This window comes from Eublepharis macularius, chromosome 12 (genome assembly GCF_028583425.1).
Source record: "Eublepharis macularius isolate TG4126 chromosome 12, MPM_Emac_v1.0, whole genome shotgun sequence".
In the NCBI taxonomy this organism is placed as follows: Eukaryota; Metazoa; Chordata; class Lepidosauria; order Squamata; family Eublepharidae; genus Eublepharis; species Eublepharis macularius.
Genome location: NC_072801.1, coordinates 36,059,639 through 36,072,366, shown reverse-complemented (window position 1 = coordinate 36,072,366; position 12,728 = coordinate 36,059,639).

Sequence of the window (12,728 nt, the reverse complement as noted above, 5' to 3'; positions counted from 1 at the left end):
GTTAACTAGATCATGTTCTATAACATCTGGGATAGAAGCATCTTCAGGAATTGCAAAGTAGGTACAGCAACTTGAATTTATGGTTGGTGAAAGCAGAGCAAGATTGACAAATCAATATAAAGGGCAGGCAGCTGTTATGCTCTAAACTTTTTCAGAGCAAATTCTGTTACCCAAAGTCCCTGTTGTTTGTTGTTTTTAATATCAAGTGGTTTGCTTGTTGAGCAAAAATACTCAATGACATAATAGTGTGCCTGATTTGGTAACTGCAACATACAGATAGAACTGTGATAGTAGGGGAATAAACCTGTTTCTCTTGGGAAACCTATGGTTCACTTCAACAACAAAAAATCTTGCACTGAGTTGAACTGCTGATTGCAGAATGGGAGACATGAGAGAGGTTCAGGTGGCACAGAGATTGCAGATCATGAAAGTGAAAGCTAGTGGCAAAATGAAATTTCACATTCTTAACTCTTGTGCTCATGTCTTCATTTCTTGGGGTGGATCCGAGCATCCTCTAAGTAGCCTTCCTCCAACAGAAGAGCCACTTAAATTGGAGGACTACTCCTTAGACTGGAGGAAGACTTCAAACTTGAGCCAAAAGGAAAGGTGGGATATAAATGTTTATTCATTTATACATACATTTCTTAACTTTCCCTCAGTGGATTGGTAGGGTAGCGGTAGGACCCACCCCACTATTTTAGATGTGTGCACATTCAGCACAAATATTAAAACACAGTGCAATCCTAAACAGAATTACTCCTGTCTAAGCCCATTGAAATCAATGGGCTTAGATGGGAGTAACTCTCCTTAGGATTGCACTGTTAATGTCCTGATCCTTTCTTTTCCCCTTCTGTTGTAGTGGATTACTGACTAAAGCTATGTTCAGGCAATAGTGTTAATATGGGGCGGATTGATTGTGTTACACATGAATAAGTTAGTTACTGTAAAACAAGGGAAATGTTTGTCTGTGTTGTGTGCTGTTTATTGAGACAATCTTTGTTGCCAGTCAGTTTCAGAAATCATACAGTTTTAGGAACTTTCACATTACCATAATTGTAATTCACTCATCAGTATAGAACATCTCTACATGAACTACTGCTATTCAAACTGACTGTAGATTTTCAGGCCATTGTTGCTAGGGTTTAAACCCCTTTAGGAAACAGCACACACCTCTGCTTTCAAAAGCATTTTGAAAACAAGTGATTGCTCAACAAAATGTTCTATATAATTTTAATGCTTATGTGATACTGCTTTGATATGTAAGCTTATAACAGGCAACTTGGGTATATAAATATAAAATGAGGCCACCAATTTCATGTCATTATGAGTAGTAATTGGATCAGGCTCTAGAAGGCAGCAAAGTCAGAGATTTGCCAGAATCTCCAAGACTAGCAAAAAGGCTTTACAAACCAAACATCTCCATTCTCAGTTTGCATGGAGTTCCCCATGAAGGTGTGGTCAGTGCGACAAAATTCTCTCCTGTCCTACCTCAGCTCTTCTAGATGAAGAGAGCTTACTTAAGGTGCCTTTTCTATGGCCAGTGTGCTAACTGTAATTTTCCCACAATGTGACTGAATGAGCAGGACTCTAAAATGTCTATGCACCAATGTTTGCGACTTCAGAAAAGTAAATATATAACAGCAGATGATCCCTGTTTACAAATGGGGGAACCCCAAAAGTGAAAACTCTACAACCTGAATGCGATACATTTAATTTCAGTACCAATATGTTTTTAAATTGTAGTTTCCCTCTTTGCAAAATATCTTGTTCTCTTGACTTCTGACACACCAGAATAGAATTTGGCACTGTTCAGAATTTAGCATCCTAAAAGTCTCAGATTTGTGTTTTTGTTGAGTCACAAAAAAGTTGCACGTGCTGCCTGATGAAATTATAGAGGAGTTGGGGAGGGGTTGCAATTTGCTTTAGTGCTTGGTATATCTCCTTTGAGATAGAAAGACTAACTTGTACATGGTAAATAGATGCAAATTTTCTAGGGATGTGATGCTTTAACGTAACCCATACACAGAAAAATTATTGCAGCTTTAGTAAATACTTTTACTGTGCAATCCTAAGGAGAGTTACTCCAGTCTAATCTCATTGATTTCAATGGGCTTAGACTGGAGTAACTCTCCTTAGGATTGTACTGTTAATCAAAAAGATTACTTCAGTTAACTAGAGATCTAAAACTTAATTCATGCATACTTACTTGGCTGCCTTTTTTCCTCCTCAGTGTTCCCTCTATATTTTGTTGGGAAAAGTTTGGAATAAAGCACGCTGTCCATAAACATAGCTGATGCTATGACTGGGAAGTAAAAATTAACAAATTAATGTATGTTGAGTCCCTTAATCTGTATTACTTCCCATTAGGAGGATAGCACTTTTCTAGATAGCATGACCACAGGAGTTCTAGTTTTCTACACCCATAAAAAGTGAGCATAATCTTCTGTCTATTTTTAGAGAATTTTATTAACTGGTGTTCAACTACACAGTAGATGTTGCTGTCCTGAGACTGGATAAAATTAAATAGAAGCGCCAGTGGATTTCACTTATTGTTCTGTAGCTGAAACTGAAATTTGGATTATTTTCCTGTACTGTGTCAAGCTGGACACACATCTGAACAACAACAGATTGAACTGAGAGTTGTTAGGATTTTTATCTATGAAGTGGCAAGAAAGGGAAGATCTAACAATGACAGCTAATTCTGACATTTCAGCCCCTGATCTTGAGGCAAAAGATCTGAGGAAAACATTAAACAGCAAACAACTGCAGTTCTGCAAATACGGATATTGGTAACCAGTTCAGTTTCCTCAGAATCTCGTGTATAATCAATGCTTGGTGAAATATAAGCAGTAGGTGGGGTGGGAGAAGAGCTGTTGAGGTAGAAGAGATTTGCAGCACTTTGAGAGCAGTACTTTGATCACAGGTAGCTTATTTATTTTATACTCTGCCTTTCCTCATAAAACTCAAGGCAGAATATACTGTGTAAGTCAATATGCTTATTGCAAATTATATATTAATTCATCATTCATATTGCAAAAATTAGCTCTTTAGCTCAGAGTTTGGGCAAACTCGGTTAATTAGTTGTTTTTAGTGCACAGCCCAACTTATCCTGGATGCAAACAAAACATTGCTTCCCTTCACGGGTAAAGCAAAACTCTGTCCATGCACACACCATTGCTAATGCCGACTATTCCCTTCAGTATAGAAATCCAACCATATATTTGCCCATTGTTATCCCACCCTCCCTCTGACATAGAGGGGATAAACAGTCCATTTTATCCTCACAACAACTCTGTGAGGTAAATTAGCCTGAGTGTGATTGGCCCAAGGTCTCCCAGTAAGCTTCACAGTTGAAGATTTGATCCTGCATCTCCCCATTCCACTACACTGGCTCAGTTAGGTACATAGCTTTCTCCACCATTTCAGAACAACCTGTGAGTTTAGGTTTAGTGTGTATGGCTAACCCAAAGTCATGCAGAGCTCCAGGGCTCAGTGGGGATTTGAACCTCTGTTTCCCAAGTCCTACTCTAGCACAGTAATCACTATACCCCACTGAGACAATCAAGTATATTCTCCAATTTGTGAGGTAAGTTAGCCTGAGAGAAAGTGACTGCTCCAAGGTCATTCAGTAAGCTTACACGATGCTGCGTGAGTAAAATACCACTTATATATATGGCATTTTAAAAGTTTGTGTGAAGTACTTAGCATGTGTATGTATATTCCATACTGCACTCTGGTTAGCTTTATTATGACATAAACAATAGTGTCTGTGTAGCAACTGCAACTGTTCTACAACTTCATATATATTAATTCAGACATCTTTCTTACAGCTCTGTAAAGTTGGCTACTGTTCTTATCCCCATTTTACAGATAAGGGTTGATACAAGAACAGTGGCTTGCCCGTGGTCACCTAAAGACAAAATGTAAATCCAGGGTTCTTTGTTGGTCTTCTGTGCAGTCCCACATTGGACTGCCACGGCCAGCCATGGAGATTCTCTAGCTCTAAAACTGCAGGGGGTACTCCATCTAGCCAACATGCATACATGGGCGTTTTCCCAAATAAATGGAGCATTACAGAGCTGTGCATCCCCTTATCCCTCAGTTCCTCTTTTGCTGCTGTTGAGAGAAGTTCTTTTCTTTGCTCTTTCTTCTCCACTCTTTTCTGTGTATTCAATGTTTCAAAGAAGTCTCCGATCTTCAGTATAACAGTATACATATCTTCCATATAACAAGAAATAGAGAAAAGATATGAATGCGTCTCATAAAGCGCTATTTAAAAAATGCTCCAAATGTGATACCAGGATGTCTCATACAGACAAGCATTCACTTTGCCTTCTCTGCCTAGAGGAATCCCATAATATGTCCGCTCGCTGGCATTGTTAGTGCTTTACCCCGAAGGCTAGGAGTGACTAAGCTTGCCTTAAAGCAGCGATGTGGGAGATTGTCTTACTGGGTTTTTTAAAATTATTTTTTTATTTTATTAATAGAATTAAAAGCCCAATAAAAAGGGCAGAAAGCAAAAATGAAAGGTAATAAAAAGCTTACAAGAAGAAGAAAATACAGAACTTAGAAGTAAAAGAAAACAATAATACATTATTTCCATTCTTTACAACACATCTTTTTTAACAAACATCATACTTAAAATTTAATCTCTCTAAAATTTTCTTTTCCACTACTGCCTCCCTTCTATTTGTTTTTGCCCAGATTTATCTTCGTAAAAATCAAAGCCACAAATCATTTTTCCTTGTTTCATGCAGAAAGTCAATAAGGGGATTCTTGTTAACCAAAAAAGTAGGCAATATTTTATCTCTGATCAAAGCTGTAAGTTTAGCCATCTCCGCTAACTCCATCATTTTCATAATTCAATCTTCAGTTGAAGGCAATGCTGCGCTTTTCTATTTTTGTATAAAAGCCTAGCAGTTGTAGTCATATACAAACATAAAACCCCATGCTGATTTTCCAACTTTGTCCATTAATCCCATCAAAAAGGCTTCTGGCTTAAGCTGTATAGTAGTCTTTTAAAAAATTTGTATTATCATATAGATTTGAATCCAGAACCTTCTAGCCTTATGGCAAGTCCACCAGAATTGATAGAATGTTCCTTCTTGTTTCTCACATTTCCAACATTTATTCGACATACCTTTACTCATTTTAGCTAATTTGTCGGGGACATACACCAGCAATACATCATTTTATAAAAATTTTCTTTAAGTCTAACACTCAAAGTAAATTTAAGCCCCTTTATCCACATATTTTCCCACTGATCCATCATTATATTATACCCAAAAATTTTAGCCCATTTTACCATACAATCTTGCTGATAGGCTGGCAGCAAAGTTATCTGCTGAGTATGAGCCCAGCCCCCAATCCAAGAGACCTTCAGTTCTGAATGATTGAACGCCGGATCCAAGTAAACTTTGCTCTCTGGTTACTGCCACTCCACCTGTGGATCTCTGTTCACCTAGGGTTTTGATACTCGAACAATGTCCAAGTTGTAAAGTAGAATCATCAAAGTGTTGCTTGCTGTAACCATTCCGTTCCAAGTGCTCTACTTTGGAACCACCTACAAAGAAGTTGAAAACACAGATTAAATACCCCAAAAGACCGCCCTCCACTTCCACACACCGTAGGCACCATTACTCTGCATCTCAACACCATTCCTTTTTGTTGAGGAAGTTATTATTACTCCCTCAATGCCTTTCCCTCCACCTATTCTAACCTTACATCAGGAGGATGAGGAGGTAAGCATCTATGTTTACCATGGCTGCAACTTAATTGGCACCGCTACCTTCGGTTCCAACCCCCTCAATTCCAATAGTCATCTCAATTCCGGTGGCAGGCTCCTCTGTACCAATGTCAGAGCCCACACAAAAACTTATTCAGCCCTTAGTTCAGTCATGGGCTCCATCTCCCACTGCTGCAGCTCCTGTACCTATGCCGTGGCCACTTGGCTCAGCCTACTTGGCACAGATCCCAAACTGGCAGGAATTTTTCACCTGGTTACAGTCTACACCTCTCCTGGCCCGAGCTCCGAGTCCCTTGGTTCTGGCCTTGTTGGTTCCAACAGAACCATCGGTTCTATCTCAGTGGTTCCAGGCTCGATTGCCAACTCTATCGGGCTCTGAGAGAGAGATTGCTTCCCACTCCAACATTACATCGGAGCTAGCATTGGATTCTTCTCCCAAAGAAGTAGCTGGGGAAGCTGCCTCATCATCCCTGATGATGATTCCTGCCTCTTCTCTGATGTTGAGGGTGGCTAGAGCCCTGGAGATAAATGTCTCCACTTTGACATCAAAATCAAAGAGCAAGGTTCTCTAGGCTCTTTATATAGATTTCAGCAGCACTGATTGCCTTCCTTGCAATGGAAGACCTCCTGGATATTGCCCATGGCTTCTAGGAGAAACTGGCCTCCATACTGCTACTTCTTGTAAAACTGAGAAAGAAGCTGAAGCAACAAGACTGCACCTTTCTTTTCAATCATCTGTGCCCCTCCTCATTGGTAACTGAAGAAGTTCAATGCAAATACCATTATGGCTCTCATTCTTCCCCTGTAGACCAGGAAAGACGCAAACGGGATGTGATAGGCAGAAAAGTTTATTCATCTGCAGCCCTTAACTTTTGAATTTTGAACTTTTGAGTTATTATGGGTTTCTACAATCTGTTCCTATGGGAATGACTGTCTACCTATACTCAAGATTTACCTGTGGATAAAAGGGCTCTTGTGAGGGTTCTGCAGGGTGAAGCCACAAGATTGGCCAAACAACAGATGACAGCTGGAAAACATGCAGCTGATTGCTCTACCAGATCCATAGCCTCTGCCATTGTTTTATATTGGCACGCATGGCTACACTTCACTGCTTTACTACATGACAAATGGAATAAGATCAAGGATTTTCCATTCAAGGGTACTTCCCTCTTCTCAGAAAAGACTGACGACTCTCTCCTTCAAATGAAGAAGAACCATCAAACAGCTCGCTCCCTTGGGGTTAGAGATGCAGAGAAGTTAGCCGTGTTAGTCTGTGGTAGCAAAATCAAAAAGAGTCCAGTAGCACCTTTAAGACTAACCAATTTTATTTTAGCATAAGCTTTCGAGAATCAACATCAGCAACTTCCTAAGTATTGCTATCAGAGCCATCAACATTACCAGCAGTGTTCAGTGATGTACACGTACCATCCATACCAACTACAGAGGAGCTATCCTTCCTACTATCATATGGGAGACAGACAGTCCACTAAGCCAAGATACAAGCACCCTCAACCTCAGTCTCCGTAACCTTTGCAGGGGCAGAAATTCAGAGAGTACCTTGGACCTTGGGCACCCCTAGCGCAGCAGATATCCTATGTGTGGGGGCCCTCTGGGAGGCTCAGGTGCTCCTGTCAGGGCAGCCACTAGCTGGGGAGTCCTATTTGGTTTGTCCTTCATGGTCTGGAAAAGGGCTGTGGTGAGCACTGATACAGGCTGCTTATCATACTGGGATATGTCTGCCCCAGTATCTCTAAGCTGGGCTCAGATCACTGCTTTGTATTTGTCCTAGGGCAAGCAAGGATAGGACTGTCAGACTGTGGCTTATTAAAAGTTGCAATCTCTTGCAATTAGACATGAGACCATTGGTTTCAAAAGATGTTACTGAATATAAACAACCATTATAGTCCACTGACCAAGATGCAATATCTTGGCTGGTACACGGGTATTGTTACGAATGATAGGCAAAAGTTAAGGTACAGAATAGCAAAGCCCAGCAAGTCCCATCCTCCCCCCATAGTTTTCAAAACAAAGGGCTTGAAGCTGAGAGAGTGAAACTTTCCCAAGGCTGGAAAGGCTGTAGTCATAACATTCCTCTTCTTTGAGATAACTGTTACTGGGCTGCTTGTCACCTGCAAGAGAAGAGCTTAAAACACTGACAGGATTAAAATGGAGTCTGTTTGGTTAAATCATACAAAGAACATAGTCAGACCTGACAAGGACTGCTCCTGAGTGCATGGCGCTTGTTTAGGAGCTGGGGGTTGATTCTGGCTGGGAATCCTTGAATTGTACTTCAGGGCAGGCTTGGGAGTGGGCTGATGAGGAGGTGCAGAGCTGGAATCAGGAAGCAAGTCGAATCTCTCCATCCTGAATTTGTCAAGTTCTTGAACTTGAAGCTTGATTTTAACTTGGGCTTCCTTAGCAAGGCTCACACAATCATTGAGGGTATTCAAAGTCTCCATGCTGCGCGTATCTTTTTTTTTTTTAGAAACTCTTACCTTTTTATTCACACACTGCGCCTGGAAAGTGTCAGTGTCTGCAGGGGATCTGGCCATCTGAATGAGCCCAACTCCCAGGGGTTCTTTCTCTTTTTAACTCTCCACTTCTCTAGTTTGTCTAAGCTGGGGCTCTGCTTAAACATTTTGGCAGCTTTCTGCAAAGAGGTTTTAGGCAGGAGAGGACTTTTCCTCCTGGTTAAAGAGTTCCTACTGTTACTGTGTGGTTGTTCAACTCCATTGAGCCCTTAATTGATCTGCACAACACAGTTAGTTAACCCCTACCCATGAACCTAAAACAAGGATCTTTGCTAATGGACAATGAAGATTTGCCCCAATCCTTTTAGAAATCTTGGTTTCTAAATCTGGTAGGGTAGCAAGGGGGAAAACGAACTCATTGGAACTTACAGCTGGTGTTCTGTGGGGGATTGTGGAGTGGCAGGAGAATTAGGAACCAAACAGCCAACTGGTCAAATTTGAATGCCAGATTTTTCTGAAAAAAGGGATACCATGCTCCACAGCCCAGGAAAATTGCTAAACCCTAACAAATCTGTCACCACACTGAATGCAGTGAGCTGTTCTTCCAAGGGGCACTAATCCTTGGAACTTGAGGCTGTAGCACGGGAGGGTCCCTCCTGGTACCGAGCATGAAATGACGGCTTGTGGCCAATTCTAATCAAGAGCAGGGGGGAAGCTTGTTCTAACTTCCAACCAACCCCAAATACCCCACAGTTGGGAAGAACAACCCCCTTGCTTTCTACCAAACCTTACATTTGTTGGAGGTGTTGCCGCATGTGCCAGTACATGTGGCTGAATGACACAGGCCAAAGAGGTGAAAAGAGGGAAAGATTCCCACTCAGGTATCTTCTCTTGTAGTGCCAAGCACACAGGTCTGCACACACGCACTCACACATGCACTCCTGCGAGAGTTTCTCAGGAAGTTTTCCTTACATCTGTACTCTAAGACACGTGTCGTGACTCATGGTACTTAGAGGTGCAGCATGGTGCTCGTGTAAGCTACCATTAGTCGTGGGTTGGGGGAATTAGCATATAATGAGATGCAGTGAGAGGTGGAACTAGTAGGATCTCCACCAATGTGTACCACTATCGTTCTTTTAGAGGACTCTCTAATAAACAGGCCAGTGTTTAACAGGAGAGGTTTTTATTAAAGGAGAAGTAGAACCAAAAAAAAGTTGCACACAAAATACACAACACACACACCAGGCTAACTAGAAATTTTGTAAGAAAGAGTGAGAGAATCAGGGTAGAGTGATATTTACCAGTCTAGGAGAGATAGAGGATGTCTGTAAAGAGTAGCACCCAATGTGTACCTGCACAGAAGATGCTACATGAACAATAGTTACAGGTAAGTGTAACCCTGTTTTACAGCTGTGAGGGTTTTTTTTTTAATTTAAGCATCTCACTGGTATAGTTCTGGTGTAAAGACTGAAGAATCTAATAATAAGAAACATTGCCTGAATATAAACTTTGATTTTTTAAAAAAGATTTATTCCTTGTCTTCATCTTATATGATAGAAGCAGAGTCCTTTCCCCTCAATGAGAAGTTTCAGCTCTGAAAGCAAAATTAGATTTATCTCAGTATTTTATGGATTTTGGCCATTCTTTTAAAAAAAGTTTTATTCCCTCAGACTATCCCCCGTTAGACTCCAAATCATATTAATAGAAACAAATTTTGTTCTAATTTGGCCTACACATTGTTTAATTATTCAGTTACCCAAAAAAATTACCTTAGGGGAAATTGCTCCACAGAATCAGGGCAAGAAGGGCCCACTCCAATTGTTTTATTTAACCAAACCAGATGAGGGCATTTTGAAGTGTTACTTTCTTGTTTTAATATAATTGCCTCAAAAGTTAATTTAGTTGGTGCCCTCATCTTGAAGTGGGGTTGGAATTTAGACTTCTTAAAGCACTAAACAGAGAACAAACTACCTCAAAAATTTAAACCCACTTTCCTAGAAAAGCATATTGATTTTTAACTCAATTTCTCAATTTTAATGTCCAAACAAAAGCCCTTGAATATTTTATGTTTTTGCAGTTTATACTATAAGAGCTTTATATTTTGAACTGCTTATGAATTTTGATAATGTGATACAGAAAACTGAAGAGAACCATATTTAAAATTGAATGCTAGTCAGAATATGCTTTTAAATTTGGTTTGGTGGCAAAAATTAACTTAAACATCACTTTTTGAAAGGTCCTTTAAATAACCACTCTTTCTGTTCTGTTGGTTTCTAATTGGCTTAAAACAGATTCATTACTTTTTCTTTGACTTATTGTACAGAATACATTAAATTAATTAATCCAACTGGCAAGAAAGTCGCCTTCAATTTTGTATATTCTATGTTCTTTAAACCATATTTCCCAATGAAAATTACTTTTATAAGGGAATTTGCCTTTTGTGAGACAAATGTAAAGGAGGTTTAAGGGTAGAAAATTCTGTTTGGGGGTAAGAGACTTTTAAAGAAAAAAGAATAAAGGTCTTCAGGAAGAAAAGAAAAAGAATATTAGTCTTCAGGAAAAGAATAAAAGGTCTGTAACATACACAATGTAATAATTTATCTGAGGTAATTTTGTTACCAGTAGGCTGGTACTTCCAAAACTGAGGCTGTCACACATGGTTGCACGTTGCAACCTGTTGCCAACAGCCCAGATGAAGAGCCACTTCCACAGGATACCATCAGATCAACGCTTTTGTGACTGCCCTTTGGCTGAAGCTGACTCGCTATCCCATACCTTCTTTCACTGTCCAAAGCATGAACTAGCCAGAGATTCTTTTAAAAAAATGGCTACTGAGGCATTCAAACATTCTTGACGCCTCAAAATTAAGACTATTACTGAGTAGCCTTTTTAAAAACTGCAGTTTTAGATGTGGCAACCTTTAACTGTTATTTTTAGTTCTTAAACTTTGTTAGAGTGTATGGCCTATGGGCTGTTAAACTGAATAAAACCAGTAGAGTTTAAATTCCATCTCCCTCTATTCAGAAGATGCCGTTTTCCTCAAGGAGATTCTCTGAAGTGTGGAACATCCATTTTTTACAATTAATAAATAAGGAAACAGTTTTGCTGGACCTATTGCCTTTTGTTAGTTATTCCAATATTATCTGAGAAAAAGGATTATTTAAATTATTGATAAAGGCAATAGTAAATGTTATAGTTAAATGCTAATCATGGAAGTAGAAAAGTGGGGATTGCCCACAGACAAGACATGGATCTCTACATACTTGCCCAGAATGTGATCAGAGGGCAAACCCACAATATCTATTGCCAAAAGAAAAGAAAAGGTAAGCAATCTTTCTCCACAATACTTTGTTGCTAGGTAGCTGTGTAGGTAGCTGCTTTGGACTCAGTGAATGCAAACTCTATACTGAAAGAAGTTGTAATGTGTGGACCTGCTGTATTATACCAGCATGTCTCCAGAAATAAGGGTAAAAATATGCAGAGTGGCTTGCCTTATGCAAGAAAGAGGGCTGTATGGCATTCTGTGTTCGAGGTTTGTACTATGGGTACTAAGTATATACAGTATATTGCAGTACCATGCTATTTTTCCAGCTGCTTGGATCAGGACCCTAATTCCAATTAAATTATAAGCTTAGAATCAAATGTTTCCTGATTGTCCACATATTTTTGTACATAAAGAGAATGCCAAGTAGCACTGTTCATCAACGCATTTTGGTTTTTTTGCCATTTGCTATATACATTAAGAAGTTGGTATGCATGGCTTAAAGTTTTTACGCTTCCTGGTTGGGTTGTACATATAGCTGCCAACTCTGGCTTGGGAAATTCCTGGAGATCTGGAGGCAGCAGTCTGGGGAGGGGCAGTGTCTGGGGAGGGAGCATAGAGTCTGCCCTCCGAAGTTGTCATTTCCTCCAAGAGAACTGATCTGTCTGTGATCTGGAGATCAGTTGTAGTGCACATTGAGGTTGGTAACCCATCACCTGGCAATAATTTTAAACCACCATCTGATTCCTGACCCCTCCCCACCAGATTTATGGTTTTGGTTTGTTTGGGGGTTTTTTTTGGGTAATACCTCAAAGGCAGGCCTCACAAACATCAGAAAAAATGTACACCCTATAAAAATCGTTGTTTCCCTCCCATCTTTTCCCTCCAGAACCTGTGACTACAAATCTCATCCCCAGTTTGGGCCCAGCTTGTGCATAGCAGTGATGTGGGGAGTATGTAAATTTTCTAGTTAAGTTTTAAACAAAAATTATTCCAGAAGATCCATGGCGGCTGTGAAACGAGAAGCTAGAAGGGACGGGACCCCATAATTGCTTTAGGAGTTTTGCAGCTCCTTCTGGGCAACACGTCTTCCTCTTTCCTGTCTGCGCTCCTCTCCGCCTTCGTCGCCAGGGGCACTTCCACCCCTTCTCCATTTGACAGAGTACATGCCTAGTAGGTTCAGCCTATTGGAATGCTTCTGTGCACTGCTACGGTTAGAGCCTTGTTTAGGCTGCCATCAAGTGGGAGC